Raw genomic sequence first — 15424 nt, 5'->3', positions numbered from 1 at the left:
GAATCTCCACCATTGGAGATATTTAGAAGTTGTGTGAGAAAAGCCCTGAGAAACCTGGTCTAGCTTTGAAGTTACCCTGCTGTGAGCAGAGGATTGGACTAGAGCCCTCTGAATTGGACTAGACACTTCTGGAGGTGCCTTCCCTTCCCACCTGATTTTTTCTGCAGATCAGTGATTTTGTACTGCTGATCTGCCATGAGCCAATGTTCAGCGGTCTCCATAATGTTGGAAGCCAGAAGGGCAGTATGCTTGCTTGGCCCTGTGGAAATGCATCTATGTTGACAGCAGCATTAGCATCTGTAAAGCCCTTCTGCATGAACATCTCTTCTCCAGCTGGCTTGCCACCCTCTGTAGCCCTACTTGACCATCTTCTGTTCCAGCTACAGGTGAATCTCCTAACAGCAGGACCTGTTTGGTTTTGGGTGTGACTCCCTAAGCTGTGACATCCATGTTCTTCTGAATATCAGCAGTCACCAAAATGTCATTGAACGCTATATTGCAGGATCTAGGAGTTTTTTCCCCCACCACTACCTTCACCTTTTCAGAAGCAGAGAAACTTTAATAACTCCTTTACATTCTTGGCTTAGGTGTCTGTGTGTTTCTGTACAGTCAGGGAATCTGTAACGAGTTTCAGGTGATCTCAGTTCTCATTCCAGAGTTATACAATCACTGCGTAAGTTCCCCCTTTTTGAGAAATGCACCTGCCCGCTAGCCTAACCTGTAGCATTTAATCCACCAGGAGAGCAGAGTGGTGGGTGCTTGGCTGATGCACTCCTCACGCCACCTTCAGTGCTCACCACAGTGCTGCTAAAGCACCTCTGAGTCTTTACAGCTGCCTCGTATCATTTCTCAATAAGAGGGATGATGCTGAAAGAGGTGGGAGAAGAGGATAGAAGAAAGGGTGGACAACAGTAAATTATTCTATTTAGGCAGAAGCAAAACTCGAGAAGGTCTATCACACAGCAAGACTGGAGCTCACCAGCTCACCTCCATATTTGTGTTTTTTCAAAACTGGCTGAGGAAACTGCAGTTTTGGGAGCGAAGATTTGCAGCATATCCATCAAATTCAGGGTAAGTATGCCAGGGCTGGAAAAAGGGAGCTATATTTCAGGAGGAGAGAAAACAAAGTACTCTGGGCAGCTGCAAACCCATTAGTCTAGTCTCAATAGAGCATAAGGTTAAGGACGAATTACAGAAGGAAAACAAAATTAAAGCTACAGCAGTAAGTGGAAAATGGAATCAAATACAGAATGGGTTTATCAACAAAAGCACTGTGTGCCCTTAACTTGATCCTTTTCTTTCACCTCCTTTCCCTTACCTGGATGAAAAAAAAAGAAATCAGTAAATCTAATCTAGCTGGATTTCAGTAGGGCATTTGATACAGTAAAAGCTGGAAGGCAGTTAGATAAGCTGAAGTGAAAGGAATTAGTAGGAGAATTTTAGGTGGGTAAAATGCTGGGGAAAGGCAGATGACGTGTGGAGTCAAAAGGGAACTGCCACCATGGAGGAATGTTACTGGCCTTGGGAATAATTCTGCTTGCAGTAATGGCTCTAGCTCAGCAAAAAAAGCAGCAGGAAAAGGAAGTTTGCTGATTAAATGCATTTAGAAGAATTACTCACAGACTGGAGCGGAGAAGTGTGAGGTCCCCTTCTTTGCTCCTGCTAACAGGAATGTCTTTTACACACAGAGATTCACTGGTTAGAAATGGCAGAAGAAAAGACAGATCTGGGTGCATTCATCATTCACGAGATGATTATAAAGCTCTGATGTGACGTGATCACAAAGACAACAGCCTTAAAGAGATCATTACGTTAATCTTATGTAGCATGCTATATACAATTTGTCACCCATATTCGGAAATGGGCTCAGGGCTGGCAGCAGTGTGGGAGAGCCAGAATAACAGAGTCTGTCTCCATGCCTCCCCCTACTCTCTGTGTGAGTGGACGTGGAGAGGGGTTGGCTTCTTTAGCTTAGCAAAAGGCTGAGATGGGTGAACCTCTCTCTGTAAATCCATTTTTCATACGGGGATGTGCCCAGCGAAATGAGCCATTACAGAAGGGAAGGCGCTCAGCCATGATTGAGTCAGGCAGTCCTTTTCTCTTCCGAGTTTGGCTCTTTTTAAGGCTGCACAGATTTACCTCTCTGCAATTTGCTGTGCTTCCTTGGCAGGCAGAGCAGGTTAGCACAACAAGCACAGCATTATAAGAAAAGAGGTGCTGAACACAGGCCCGCAAAGCCCACATTTTCCTGCTCCATCCTCCAAAGAGTTTTTCCTTAAAGGGTAAGACATCAGTCCAAAGCCTTGTGTTCTTTATGCAGGCGATTGCATGGAGCTTCTCCCACATAACGCCTGCTCCCATAAGCCTTCTGAGGAAGGAAATTTTAAACCCAGCGTCTCAGAAGAGGCTTGGTTCTTTGGAGAAATACACAAAAGTCTGTCTGAATGAAATGCACTACACACGCCTGTGCAGACAGCAGAGCCAAAAGGGGTTTCATCGTGCTGGTTTTCAGCATCAGGGGGATGAGTGATAGGTCCTGAACCTGGTTTAGAGCTGGATGTGGTTAGTGCTGGTCTAACGCCTGACTTCGGGGGACGCAGTGAGTACAGCTTGCTGCAGCTTGCTTCTACCAATGATTTCTGAGGTTTATTTAATTTAATTGGGGGAAATGAAATTGGGACGAGACCTCGGGCAATCATCTAATTCATCCTCCCGACCCAGCGACAAGATTAAGTAAGCACAACTCATCCCTGACAGATATTTGTTGAACCTGTTCTCAACAGCCTGTAGTGACAGGGCTCCCTTGGCCAATCTAGTCCAGCATTTTATTGCTCGATACTTAAAAAGCTTTTCCTACCACACAGCTTAAACTTTCACTAATGAAAATGAATCTGCCGATTTCCATGGCCCTGTTGGAAAGCACCTTTCCACTCTGACAGTACAGTCTCCCCAAACGAGCTGCATTCACTTTTTGGAAACTGCGTGCACCTTTTGGCAATTCTAACTGTAGGGGTTTTTCTCATAGTTTGTTTATGAGAGCTTCATGCCTTTCGCAGTATCAAAAACCTTGAAGTCAAGACATATCACATCTACTACATCCCCCCCAGTCCACTAGGCCAGTTACCCTGTCAGAGAGCGAGGTTAGATGGGCTTGACGTGATCTTCCTGATGAATTGACGTTGAAGGGTTTTTTCAGGTTTGAAGCACGCATTGGAGGGGAAGCTAGTTCATATGTGCAGCTGCTGCCTGACAGGGATGAGAAAGGGGCTGGGGGAGAGGGGCTTGGGGCTGTGGCAAGCTGAAGAGGTAAAACCATCCAGGATAAAATGCAGTGCTAGACAAGCAGTCTGCTGTTGGGTTTCTGGGGATAACAGGGTCTGCCAGGAGCCCTTTGGGTACGTGCTAAAAGCCTGGAAGGATGGTCTGCTACAAGTGTTTTAACAGTCTGTAACATCAGGGATGCATCAAGCCTGTGCACCGTGAACCCCTCTGGAATTCATTATGGACTCAGACACACCGAGAGGTTTTCAGAGTAACAGATTTGGGCTGCGTCACTCTGGGCAGCTTTTCAGCTTTCAGCAGCTTTTGCCCCTGTATTGTATCCCAGAGCTTTCCCAGTGTCCAGAGCAGATCCCTTTGGGCAGGGCTCCCACGTTTCAGGTAAACATAATGTTCAGGGAAGTAATTTTTCGGATGCGTTTACAACATCATCAGGGAAAACTCACCAGCTGCCTTGCTTCCTCTCACTGTACCGCAGACAGCCTATCTCCCAGGATTACTTCATCATTGTCCTCATGCTGTAGTTCCCAAAGAGCTAAGCTCAGCAGCAGTCGTGTTACCTAGTCACAGCACATCTTGCAAGTTTTCCACTGTTTCTCAACCTGTATCACATACCTGACACTTCTTTTTCCCCAGCAGGCAAGGCATGTAGCCATGTGGCTGGAGGGGACAGTTCCTGACGAGAAGCAGAGCAAGTTACAGTTTTCCTGCCATCATGTCCTTCTTCCCCATACCAACCCCATCCTTCCTTCATTCCACTTCCATTTGGGATGGGGAGTCACCCTGCCCTTATTGCAAGAAGGCGCAACTGCGGACAGCCCCAGCCTGCCATCTCCTGAGGTGGTCTCCCAGAAGCTGTGACTGTATTTGAGCTACAGAGTACCCAGCCCCAGGACACAGGGCCGAGCAGGGACCTGCAACCGCCCATGTTGTCACACCACTGCTGCAGTTTTGGCCCAACTGAGCTATTATTGCTACCACCTGAGACAAAGCCCAGGCACGGCTGGGGGATGGCACACTTCAGGGCCCATTCCTAGTAAGCAGTTTCACAGAATCACAGAACAGTTGAGGTTGGAAGGGACCTGTGGAAGTCATGTGGTCCAACCTCCCTCTGCTCTAGCAGGGCCACCTAGAGCCAGTTGCCCAGTACCATGTCCAGATGGCTTTTGAGCGTCTCCAAGGAGGGAGACTGCAGAACCTCCCTGGGCAACCCGTGCCAGTGCTTGGTCACCCTCACAGTAAAAAAGTCTTTCCTGGTGTTCAGAAGGAACCTCGTGTGTTTCAGTTTGTGCCCATTGTCTCTTGTCCTGTCACTGGGCACCACTGAAAATAGCCTGGCTCCATCCTCTCTGCACCCTCCCTTCAGGTTTTTATATACATTGATAAGATCCCCTGAGCCCTCTCTGCTCCGGACTGAACAGTCCCAGCTCTCTCAGCCTTTGCTCATAGGAGAGATGCTCCAGTACCTTAACCATCTTAGCAGCTCTTCATTGGACTCTCTCCAGCATGCTGATGTCTCTCTTGTACTGGGGAGCCCAGAACTGGACACAGGACTCCAGTGTGGCCTCGCCAGAGCTGAGCAGAGGGGAAGGATCACCTCCCTCGACCTGCTGGGAATACTTTGTCTAATTCATCTCAGGATACCATTTGCCTTCTTTGTGGCAAGAGCACGTTGCTGGGTCCTGTTCAACTTGTTGTTCACCAGGACCCCCAGGTCCTTTTCTGCAAAGCTGCTTCCCAGTCATTTAATCCTAGAAGGTTATCAAGTGGTCAAGCATGATTTCCTCTTGGTGAATCCATGCTGACTATTCCTGAGGTTTTTCTTGTCATTCATGTGCCTGCAAATGGATTCCAGGATTAGCTGCTCCATCACCTTCCCAGGGATCAAGGTGAGGCTCGCTGGCCTGTAGCTCCCCGGGTCGTTCTTCTTACCCTTCTTGAAGATAGGAGTGATGTTTTCTTTCCCCTATTCTTCACGTACTTCTCCCAGTCACTCTGATCAAAGATTATCGAGAGTGGCCTCGCAATGACATCTGCCAGCTCCCTCAGCACTTGTGGGTGCATCCCATCAGGATTTGATGTGGTTCTTCTGTTTTGGAGGCAAGCAAATCCAGCTGCCTGTATCTGGGAGTGTGTTCTGTCTGTTTGAGAGAGCACTCTCCTTTTCTCATTTTGTATGCTTCATCTTCATGTTCCTCGCACTCCACAGTGCAGTCTGGTTTCTGAGTAGTTTTCCACTATCCAAGCTGTAACAATAGCTACAAACTTGTTCCTGGAGCCTCTTCATAGACCCAAAAGCTGAGCTCCTGGATTATTTACTGTTTCTCCAGGTGGAATCACCTCTAACTTCAAATACGGCTTTAGGGAATCCAGAAGTTGCCAGGTTTTCCACCCAGAGGGGTGTGGGACCCTGGGGCATATGTTTCTTGCCCAATCCCTCATCGGAAGCAGTGAGTCCCTGGTCGGGGCAGGTGAGTCCAGAGCTGCAGCAGGCAGGACTCTGCAGGTTCAGGTGCCTCCTTCCCACTCGGCTGGCTGAGGTCCTCCTCCCAGGCAGGCTGGTGCGATGATCTCCACATCCTCAGGGCATTTCTCGGTCTCACCTAGATGCTCAAGAGTTCCTAGAAAATCTTTTGCATAATTGCCGGGCCTCATTTTAGCAAGGATGCTTGTGTTTTCCAGGGACTCCCTCAGCACCGCAGTCACCTGGGGCTTTGTTTCCTCCAGCCTCACAGGCAGAGCAGGCATCTGTCACAGAAGCCTTTGGTTCTGTCTGAGGAGCAGCTGCCACCTGAGAAATCGCTCTGTGCTCATTCCCTCTTTCCTTTTTCTGGAGTGGAGCCCTTCAGGCCTGCCAGCTGACAGTCCCAGCTTCCCCCAGCTCAGCTGCCATCATCTGCATGTGCTTGCTATGGCAGGCATGGCCAGCTGCCCTTCTGGGTCAGCAAGGGGGCCATTTTAGGCAGAGGTCAGGCCCTGTGTACAATCCACATGTAAAACACTATAGAAATTAGGTGATGCATTTAAGAAATGCTGCTTGACACCCCAAAACTGCTGGAGCCCAGCAGTTGGACAGAAGGATGCTGAGCAGCCTGTCTAGGTCAGGAACTGATTTGTGGCTGCACTTCATACTGAACTTCCTGTAAGGCACTGCTTAGGAAATACATATGCAGCAGCAAAGGCTGTAAGAAACTTTTTGAAACATTAGGAGTTTCTAAAGCACTAATGGTTTAATGCAGTGAGGAAGGTGAGCTGGAAATGGCAGCAGCATGGATAATCAGGGAGAGGTGAAGAGAGGGAGTCCCTCTGGCCATTCTTAGCTTCTGTGCTTGAAGCATCTGCAATCACCACATATTAAAATTGCCAAAATTTTTGTCCCTGGCCCTTTGTGTGCTGTGCATCTCTGCGGCTCTGCTGGCAATCCTGGCCTGAATCCCCTGCTCTTAATATGGAGAGCCCAGGATGGGGCTGAAGCTCATGGCAACCTCCTAGCATCCTTCACCTGAGGCACAGCAGCATGACTGCAACTGCACGACAGGGCAAACAGCTTGATGCTGCCAGGAATCGCGCGAGTCCTCCCCAGCTGTGGTAGAGCTGAATCTGCTGGGCTAGCTAAACTTGCTGCTGGAGATGGCTCTCCCCCACCCCAGTGACTTTGCAGTGCAGTGGGTCGGGGCATGCTCTCAGTGAACACTGGCGGTATTCTTCCCAGAGGACTGATGCTGCATGGCTGCATTTTTATCAGCTCACCCTTGCCAGAAAGTTTTTCCTTTGTTGTTGCAGAGCGGAGAGAACCTGGTGAAATCTTTACCCCAGGACATCCTAATCACATATTGTCTCCTTCTGTCCTTGAAAGTGCTGCACTGAAAGGGCCTGGGTATCTCGTGGGCAGAAACACTTTGCCTTTCGTTACGGAGATGGGAGTCAGGCATGCCCCCCTGTCTGCCCCCAAAGGACTGCTTCTCCCCTCCTTGCTCACCCTCTCCAGTGCTCGCAGTCCTGTAACGTGTCCCAGGTAATGCTCCCTCTGGTCATCACAGAACGCTTTATACTTGACACAGTGAATGCAGATGGAGAGCTGGCAGTCCCTCCGGCAGCTGCCAGCTCAGAAGGAGCAGAAGTAAGGTTGCCTGGGCATGTACTTTAACTCTAAATGTCCTGTTTTTCCACAAGTTTGCGTTTTGATGAACGCAATGTTCTGGGAAGGAATGAGCTATCACCAAGCAACATTAACTCTGTGTTAACAAAGAGTTTTGACATTGAATTCAAGCCTGAGGACAGTGCTGGCACAAGAATGAATTATCACAGGCTGGGCCATGGGTACACTGAGGTTGGAAATTAGAAGGAGCTTCCTACCTGCCAGTGCAAGGATCTGGAACAGCCTTTCAACAGCAGCAGTGAGGCCAGAGACTGAACTTGTTTTGGGACTGGAATTCTGTGAGCAAGAGTATGCAATGGGGCTGCCTGCCACAGGCCAGAAGCTCTCTGCCAGTCCTCTCTTATGCAATTGCAGGACATTTTCATAACGACTTTGCTCTTAATGCAGCACAAGCCAAGCCGGGTGCCCGAGGCTCACCTGGAAATGATGCTGACTGTTTGGGACTGTGGGGATGGTGTCCTGGGGACAGTGCTGTAGGGCTGTAATTACCCAGGGAGCACAGGATGCACATCCCGGCTGCCTCCAGCAAGTAGAGAGCTAGCACAGAAATTGGAGGGGACAGCATGTGACAGGCAGGCCCAGGACCCATTGCCTCAGGTGACGGCTGGGTGTCTTACAAATCCGAGGGGATTTCTGATGAGCAAAAGAGGGCTCCTGCGCACTGCAGCCCAGGGGAGTGTGTGCCCTTGTGAGCTGGGCACTAGGAGCTTTGAGGCCAGCTCCTCCACTGTCTTTGCACATCTTCATTAACAGAGGCTTAGTACCCAGCCAGGGCCCATCATTCACCTCTTTCCCAGAGAGGGCAGTCAGTTGGATGAGACCAGCCAGGCATAGGATGGCACAAGGGGATGAGAGAAAGGGATGCCCCAGGAGCAGCTGTCAAGGGGAAAGATGACAGCAGCTCTCCCAGGGCAGCCGTGGGCTGGGTGCTACAGTGAACCAGTGGCATCTGCCTTGGAGCACCTCTTGCCTGCCGCCGCCAGCCCTGGACACCACCAGCCCTGGACACCAGCAGCCGTGGGACATGGTGCGCAGCTCCCAGCCATCCCTGCCTCGAGGCACCCGTCTGCACTCAACTGCCCAAAGCAGAAATCCTTGCATGAAATACTTCACTGCCAGGTCATAGTGGATTACATGAGCCAGGGATAAAATGGGAGTTACAGCAGACTTGGTGGTTCACTATGTCTTTTCTGGTTTTTTTAATAGAAGATTAAGGCATTGCTGGAGTGACGTCTGTGTCTTCCTCAGTGATGGAGGTTAGGGGTTTCAAGACTCGCTGCTGACTCATAACCAGGCAGAAGAAAAAAGGGAAAATTAGCATGAGGAATGTTGCTGAAATGGCTTGTATGTGTTCAGAGATTACTGTAGACATTGTATTGCTGCCTGTGTTATGGCTGGTGTGTTTAGTGGATGTTTTTGATGGAATCTGATCTTTTTAAGAACATGGGGCACCTGTATGTAGAGCATTTACCTATATCTGCAGATCCACTGCAATAAAGGGTAGATCTTTAAGAAACAAGCTTCTCCAGAAAGCAACTTTAATTCCTGACGTTGTAACACCAGTGGTTTTTTTCTAAGCCTAGATGCCTTTGGACATTTTATTGAGCTATTGAACTGCTGAACGGCATGTCACTGTCCAGAGTCTAGCCTGGCTCTGCAGGGATTAAAAATCACTCCCCATGAATGCATGTCTGCGGACCCTTCTGGGACACGGGTTTGGTGTTCCAGCTTCCCTGTTAAATACTCACTCTCTGCCTGTGCTAACTGGCAAACTCAGCAGAGGCTGGAACATGACCTTCATCTAAGCCGTGTCACCTCCAGCGCACGTTGCCTCTGGATCAAGACTGAGGCAGGCGGGGTAGGCTCAGGCTGCTGCTCCTGAGATAACTGGAAGGATCAGGGGAGTTGAGTAAGTGCTCAGTCTAAACAATGGCTTCAGAGTCAGAGTTGTGATCGTACTCAAATTAATTTCAAATATGCACAGTAACACGAAGCAATTTGCATAAGACGTCACATGGAGTTGCATACAATTTTGCATATTTAAACAAAATACAATAAAGCACAGTTCGGGCGGGTACATGAAATCATTTGTGCAGCGAACCGTGCAGAGAAACGACGTCCAATTACCACAGAAGAAGAAAACAAATGGCAGCAACCACCCAGGATGCAAAATCAGCTCAGAAGTTGGGAAACACCAGCCTCTTCCTTCATCCACCATCCTGATAGATGCTTGGATTGACATTATCATTACATGAGCACACACTACTTTTCCACCAGACCCTTCTGGTGCAGAGGATGGTGCTCGCTGTCTCATGCCACTACTCACTCCTTCACATTTGCATCCTTGGCTTCATCTTTGCAAAACACTTTCTCATGCGTCATTCTTTCTGGGCTTTCTAGTGCATTCATCTCTGAGTCTGAGGGACTCCTCTCATCATGCACCACTCCAGGTGGTACTGTTCTTGCCCTTTAGTGGTAAAGGCCAGAGGCCAAAATACTGGCTCTTGGAGGCCAAGGGCAGACACTGACAGCCACATTTTTGGTGGTCTTAGTGCTGTGCATGTTTAGAATACAGTCGCTATGGCTTAGTTCTTGGTGCCTCTGTAGATCAGATGATTTGGCTTCCATCTCAGCTCCTGGAAAACGATGACTGAGCAATTAACATTAGAAAAGGAAGCTGTCAAGAAAAGGAAGCAACATCCCTTAAGTGGGAATGCATCATCCTTCAGAGTGAATGTCAGGAGGGCTGAGACCTTTAAACCCGCAAAAGGGACTTTCACCCCCGACCTATGTTTTATGACAATCCTGTGGCTCTGACACGTGGGCTGGTTCCATGCTGCAGCATGTAGGCTGAGTTCTGAGGGCTGAGCCATGAGCATGTACAATCACATCTGCTTCCCCTTCCCTCCCCAGGAGGCAGGCAGGGGAGGATCCGGTTGCTGCTCCTGAGGCAGCTGGAAGGATCAGGGGAGCTGGGACACAGGGATCAGGCTAAACAAAGGCTTCAGCATCAACAGTACCCCAGTACCTGTGAGCTCCCAGACTCCTGCTTCACCCATCTTGTCTTCATTTACTCAGCTCTTTTAAAGCTCCCTAGCTCTAAATTTCCATCCTAATCTCTTCCTCTGACCCTACTTCCCTTTCCTGCCCCATCTTTTAATCCTAGCTGCATCTTTTGGTTCTGCCCACTCTCTCCTCACCATGCCTTTTCCTGTCCTCCCTCATGTTCCTGCTCCCTCATAACTCTCTTTAAAGCCTTTGCTCGACAGCTTCTTCTCCTGGTATTTTAGTTAGGCAATTTGTTTCTCTCCGCAGGACCGCCTGAGCATCAGCAAAGAACTGTCACAAAAACCCTGGAAGAGGCAGTGTTATGCTTAGTCACCATTTCATCCTGGCCCTCCTCTAACTTGCAGGTACTAAGGGAAAATCTGTCTCTTCCTCATTTGCTGCACTTAGAATTACTGCGCTGTGTCATTAGCTACAAGTAAGCTGGCCAACGTAAGTAGCTACAAGAAATGCCCATTTAGCCAGGACAGTCTTTTTGGGCATCAGTTTTGCCATGCTTGGAATAAGGGAAATCTCATTATAAAGGCGGGAATGACACCTGTCTACCACCTCTTGCAGCTCCTGCTGCGTGTACAGCAAATGCAAGGTAACACTAAGCAGAGCCTCGGACCTCACTTGTGTCATGTTCACTCATATGCAATATGTCACACAGGAATTGGCAAAGCAGAAAAAGGCATTGGAGAGAAACCACTTCAGGCTTAACTCATCCTGGTATCGCCAAACGGGTCTGAACCACTGAGGCTGGCACAAGCCTCCACTGTAGGTGTGTTTAACTGTTGCACTCATGTTTTGGTTAATGAATACATTGAACCAAAGCTCTGTGTGTTCACAGTGCACTAGCCTGGCTAGATTGATTTCCCTGACACTAGCAGAGGACACCCACCTCTGACTGCCCCTTGGTTTAGGAAGGGTTCAAAAAGCTCCTACGTTCCGGGCCACTTTACCAAGGTTTGGATGGTACCTGAGAGAATCACAATGCCTGTCCAAGCATCCTTCCTTAGGCAAACTAACCGGGAAACCAAATATCTCTTCAGCCAGGCCAGGCTATAATGCAGATTTGACCAGTGCATGCTGTAGGCATCAAACTATGTTCCTCTGACATTCAGAAAATGAGTCACCCCAGGCTTGTTTTCTTGCTTGTTTGTTACACCCTCAGGGTATGTCCAGCCGTCGATGAAGTCTGGGCTTCAAACTAGACTGACTTCCCTAGAGCATCTGTTCTCCTGCCACTGGAGCTCTAACTAGGAGCCACAGAGATGGAGGACAGGCCCCCGGAGCAGAGACTGGCATTTGTTTCCCTGCCAGATCCCTTGTGGGGATTGATCTGAAGTTGAAGATGGTTTTGCTTGTATTCTGGTCACTCCCAGAGAAAGCTGGGCTTTGGATCAATGTGGAATGCGTCACTGAATGGTCTATTATTCACCGACTGCAATGTGCACTCGGAGACACAGCAGCCCTCAATAAAGATTCAATTCTGCCTCTGAGGATCAAAGCAAGAATGAACCAAGAGAACTACTCAACTCCTTTACATGACACCGAAATGAGTGGTGGCTTGTTTCAGGGCGATTCTTCATGGCAATTTTGAGTTGTGCATTGCTCCTAATGAAATGGCCATCTACACAGCCATATCCCTTCAGCAGGGTGCAGAGATACCTCCAGCTTAAGCCATCCGTCCCCTCTGCACCAAGGCCTACACTTGAGTTAGCACAGCTCGTCCATGCTGCCATGCTCAGTCCACACCGCTGCTGAAGGAGCACAGTGATGCCCACAGCTCCACAGGTGCTTTCCCACTGCTACCCTCATGCCCACAGTGTCGGGCCAGCTCTCTCACAGGGCGCGCTGTGAAGGCACAGTGGCAACAACCGACAAGACAGGCCAGGGAGGAGGGCAGAGCCAGAGCACATGGAGTCCTAACTTCCAGCCCAAAATCTGGAGAAGCTCCTTGAGCAGGGGAGGCAAGCGAGTGCTCTAGCTCGCTGCCAAATCCCTGCATTGACAGGCACTTCAGGCTGACAGTTGCCTGATTTTTTGGGTTTGGGGTTTTTTTTTTTCATAATGGGATAATTTATTGCAGGTTATAGAAGGCACTCAGCTGGAGGGAATCCCAGCTTCGGGAGATGTTTTCATAATGTTTTTCTGAAGTACTCTCTTTCCCGGGAAATCACAGTGGTCAGCAATACCTCATGCTTGTTTCTGACCACTTGTTGGGGTGATTTTCATATGTCTTGATGCAGTCATACAGGTTTTAGGTGTTCTTCTTTGATTTAAATTATTGCATCCATTTCTCCCATCTCTGCTGTCCTCATTCAGCAGGCAGATACCCATTCTAGCTCCCTGCTGGAGAACAGGATGCTGGGGAGATGCTAAAAAAGGAGGCAAGGCTGGCAACCAGGAAGGAAGGGAGATGCTGGGGAAGGAGGCAAGACTGGAACCAGAGTGGGAAGTCAACATGGGCAGGTGGGCAAGAGCGATTTAGTGGGGAGAGGTGATGGGAAGGGACTAGACCAGGGAGTCCGTTTTTCAGGAAGCCAGAAGAAAAAGGGACAGCTCATGGAGCTTCTCCTGTGAGGCAGAGAGTGAGTCCTGGTGAAGAAAGGGAACATTTGACTGAGCGCCTGCAGCCTCAGCCTGTGCCAAGAGGGCATTGGAGGAAAAGCATCTGATGACAGAGAAGTCAGCAGGAAGGGCTGAAGCTGTGGCTGGAAGCAGATGAGGATTGTGCAAGACATTTCCCTGCACTGATGAGTACGTGAGTCTGTAATTTCAGCACAGTGAGAATCTATCGCCTCCTCGGTCAAGCCTCTCCAGCCTGCCCAGCCCCAGAGCTGCTGTATGTGGTGGACTGGAGAGGATCAGCCGGGAGTGCAAGTGACCACCACCTAAAAGAACAGGGGTGAGGGACTCCCTCCTCCCGCACTCGGCACAGGGGCAGAAGAGGTGCCATTCAGCGTCTCATGTGTGCATGCCCTGGCACAGCCACCACAGGCGTGTGTCTGCTCTCTGATGGGCCCCACACCTGTAGCCCACAGAGATCATGTCCAGGGCCCAGGGTGACATGTGGAGGGGTCTGGCCCTGCGGGAGGAGGTGGTCCTGGGTCCTTCCAGTGGGCAGAGACACCAGGACAGAGTCCATGATCAGGCCTGGTCTGGGGATCCTGCTCCTTCCTCCAACAGTAAAGCAGGGGATCAGGGAGACCTCCAGTGCCTGAAGGACTCAGCCAGCAGGCAGAGGGAGCAGGGGCCAGGGACTGTCCCCAAGCCCAGCAATCCTCCTACCATTGCTAGGGAGTGGCCCTTCGGAGTGGCCACTGTGCCTGGTGCTGGTCTCCAGCACCCCCTCCATGCCCGCCCCAGCACCGACCGCTGCTGGGGCTTGCGAAGTGGAGGAGTTGCAGGAGACAAGGATGCTTAATTACAGAGCAGCTCTGGAAACCAGCAACGGCAGCAGCACTGTGGCCAGGAGGGGAGGCAGCAGGGCTGTAAATAGAAATTGCGGAGGCAGCCGCAGGGAACTGAGTGAGGGAGGCTTCTGCGCCTGCATCGCTCCGTCTCCCTCCCTTCCCCTCAGCTTCTCTCACCTTTCGTGGCCACCCTGGCTCCCAGCATGAACCGGTGTGTGACAAGCAGCCCCAAAGCATGGCTGAAAGGCAGCAGCTGCAGAGGCAAAACAGCTGCTCCAGGTGGAGAAGTGGGTGTGCAAGGCCACAGCAGCCTCCTCCATCAAGGGCCACCTCCCGTGGAAACATGTGAGGAGGGTCAAAGGGCCACTTTGGCCAGTGAGGAGACCAAGGTGAGATGGACATGGAGCCAAATCTCCCCATCTACCCCCTCCCTAGAGGAGGCTGTGGGATGCCAGATGTCTGAGCACCCATCCCACTGGCGTCTGCCCAGGGTGAAGTCCCTCTTGTTCCACCCTGATACCTCCATTATCAGGTATAACATGGCCTCTTCCACAGCAGCAAGAGCTCTGCTTTCAGTATTTTGCAAAGGTTTATTTAAAAATGTTGAAACTAACATCCCACAAGAATTGAATATTTCACCACGAGGAGAAGAGAAATCCTACAAAAATATATATCACAGCGCACAAGGGCAGGGGAGGGGGAAGAGCGAGACTGAGCAGGGAAGCAGGAGGGAGGACAGAGGGGAGGATGGGACCCGCGGCAGAACGAGACTGAATGGCAAAGGCAGAACAAGAGAGGAGTGGGGAAAGTGAAACAGCAGGAGGGGAGAGATAACTGGGAGGGAGACCGTGGTACAGGACAGGAGTGGGAAGTGGGAAAACAGTGGGAGAGGGAAAACAACAGGAAAAAAGGAGTAGAGAGCCGGCAGTTGGTGAAGGAAGGGGGCCCTCCTCTATGGTCTTGCCAAGGTAGGGCCAGGACTACAGTGAGACATCAGCGGGGGTGCAACTGGGGAGCTGGAGTTTGGCCCAGGGCTTTTGTGCTGCAGGACTTGGCTCTAAGGCTGTGCCATAGATGTGGTTTGTCAGAGTGAAAAAACAAAACCACAGTTTAATTCAGAACAGTCTGAAGGTGATCATGTTTGAGAACTTGCAGGGAATGAACAAACCGCTCCTTTTCAAGCATTTTTCCATATTGGGAAAGGGAGTGGGGAATGAAGGGACCAGATTTGCAAGGGCACTTAGGTGCCATTGAAGAAGAGGTAGATAGCCCTCTCTGAAGCCGTGGGATGCTTGGCTGGATGTGAGTCCCTGGAAATTGGACGGAGGAGTGTTGTGGAAGCACACGCTGGAGGTCTGCTCCCCTGCCTACCAGTTGCAACCAACCAGATGGGAAAGCCCAAGCAGGATTTGGCTTTGTGGTCATGCCACTCTGCTGGATCAACAGCGGGAAAGTCCAGTTCCTGCTCCAAAACAATACAGGGCAGAGAGGAGAGATTCTCCCCCTGACCTCCTCTCCT

The sequence above is a fragment of the Grus americana genome, chromosome 1, assembly GCF_028858705.1.
Source record: "Grus americana isolate bGruAme1 chromosome 1, bGruAme1.mat, whole genome shotgun sequence".
Classification (NCBI taxonomy): Eukaryota; Metazoa; Chordata; class Aves; order Gruiformes; family Gruidae; genus Grus; species Grus americana.
Note: the sequence above shows the minus strand (reverse complement) of the source record.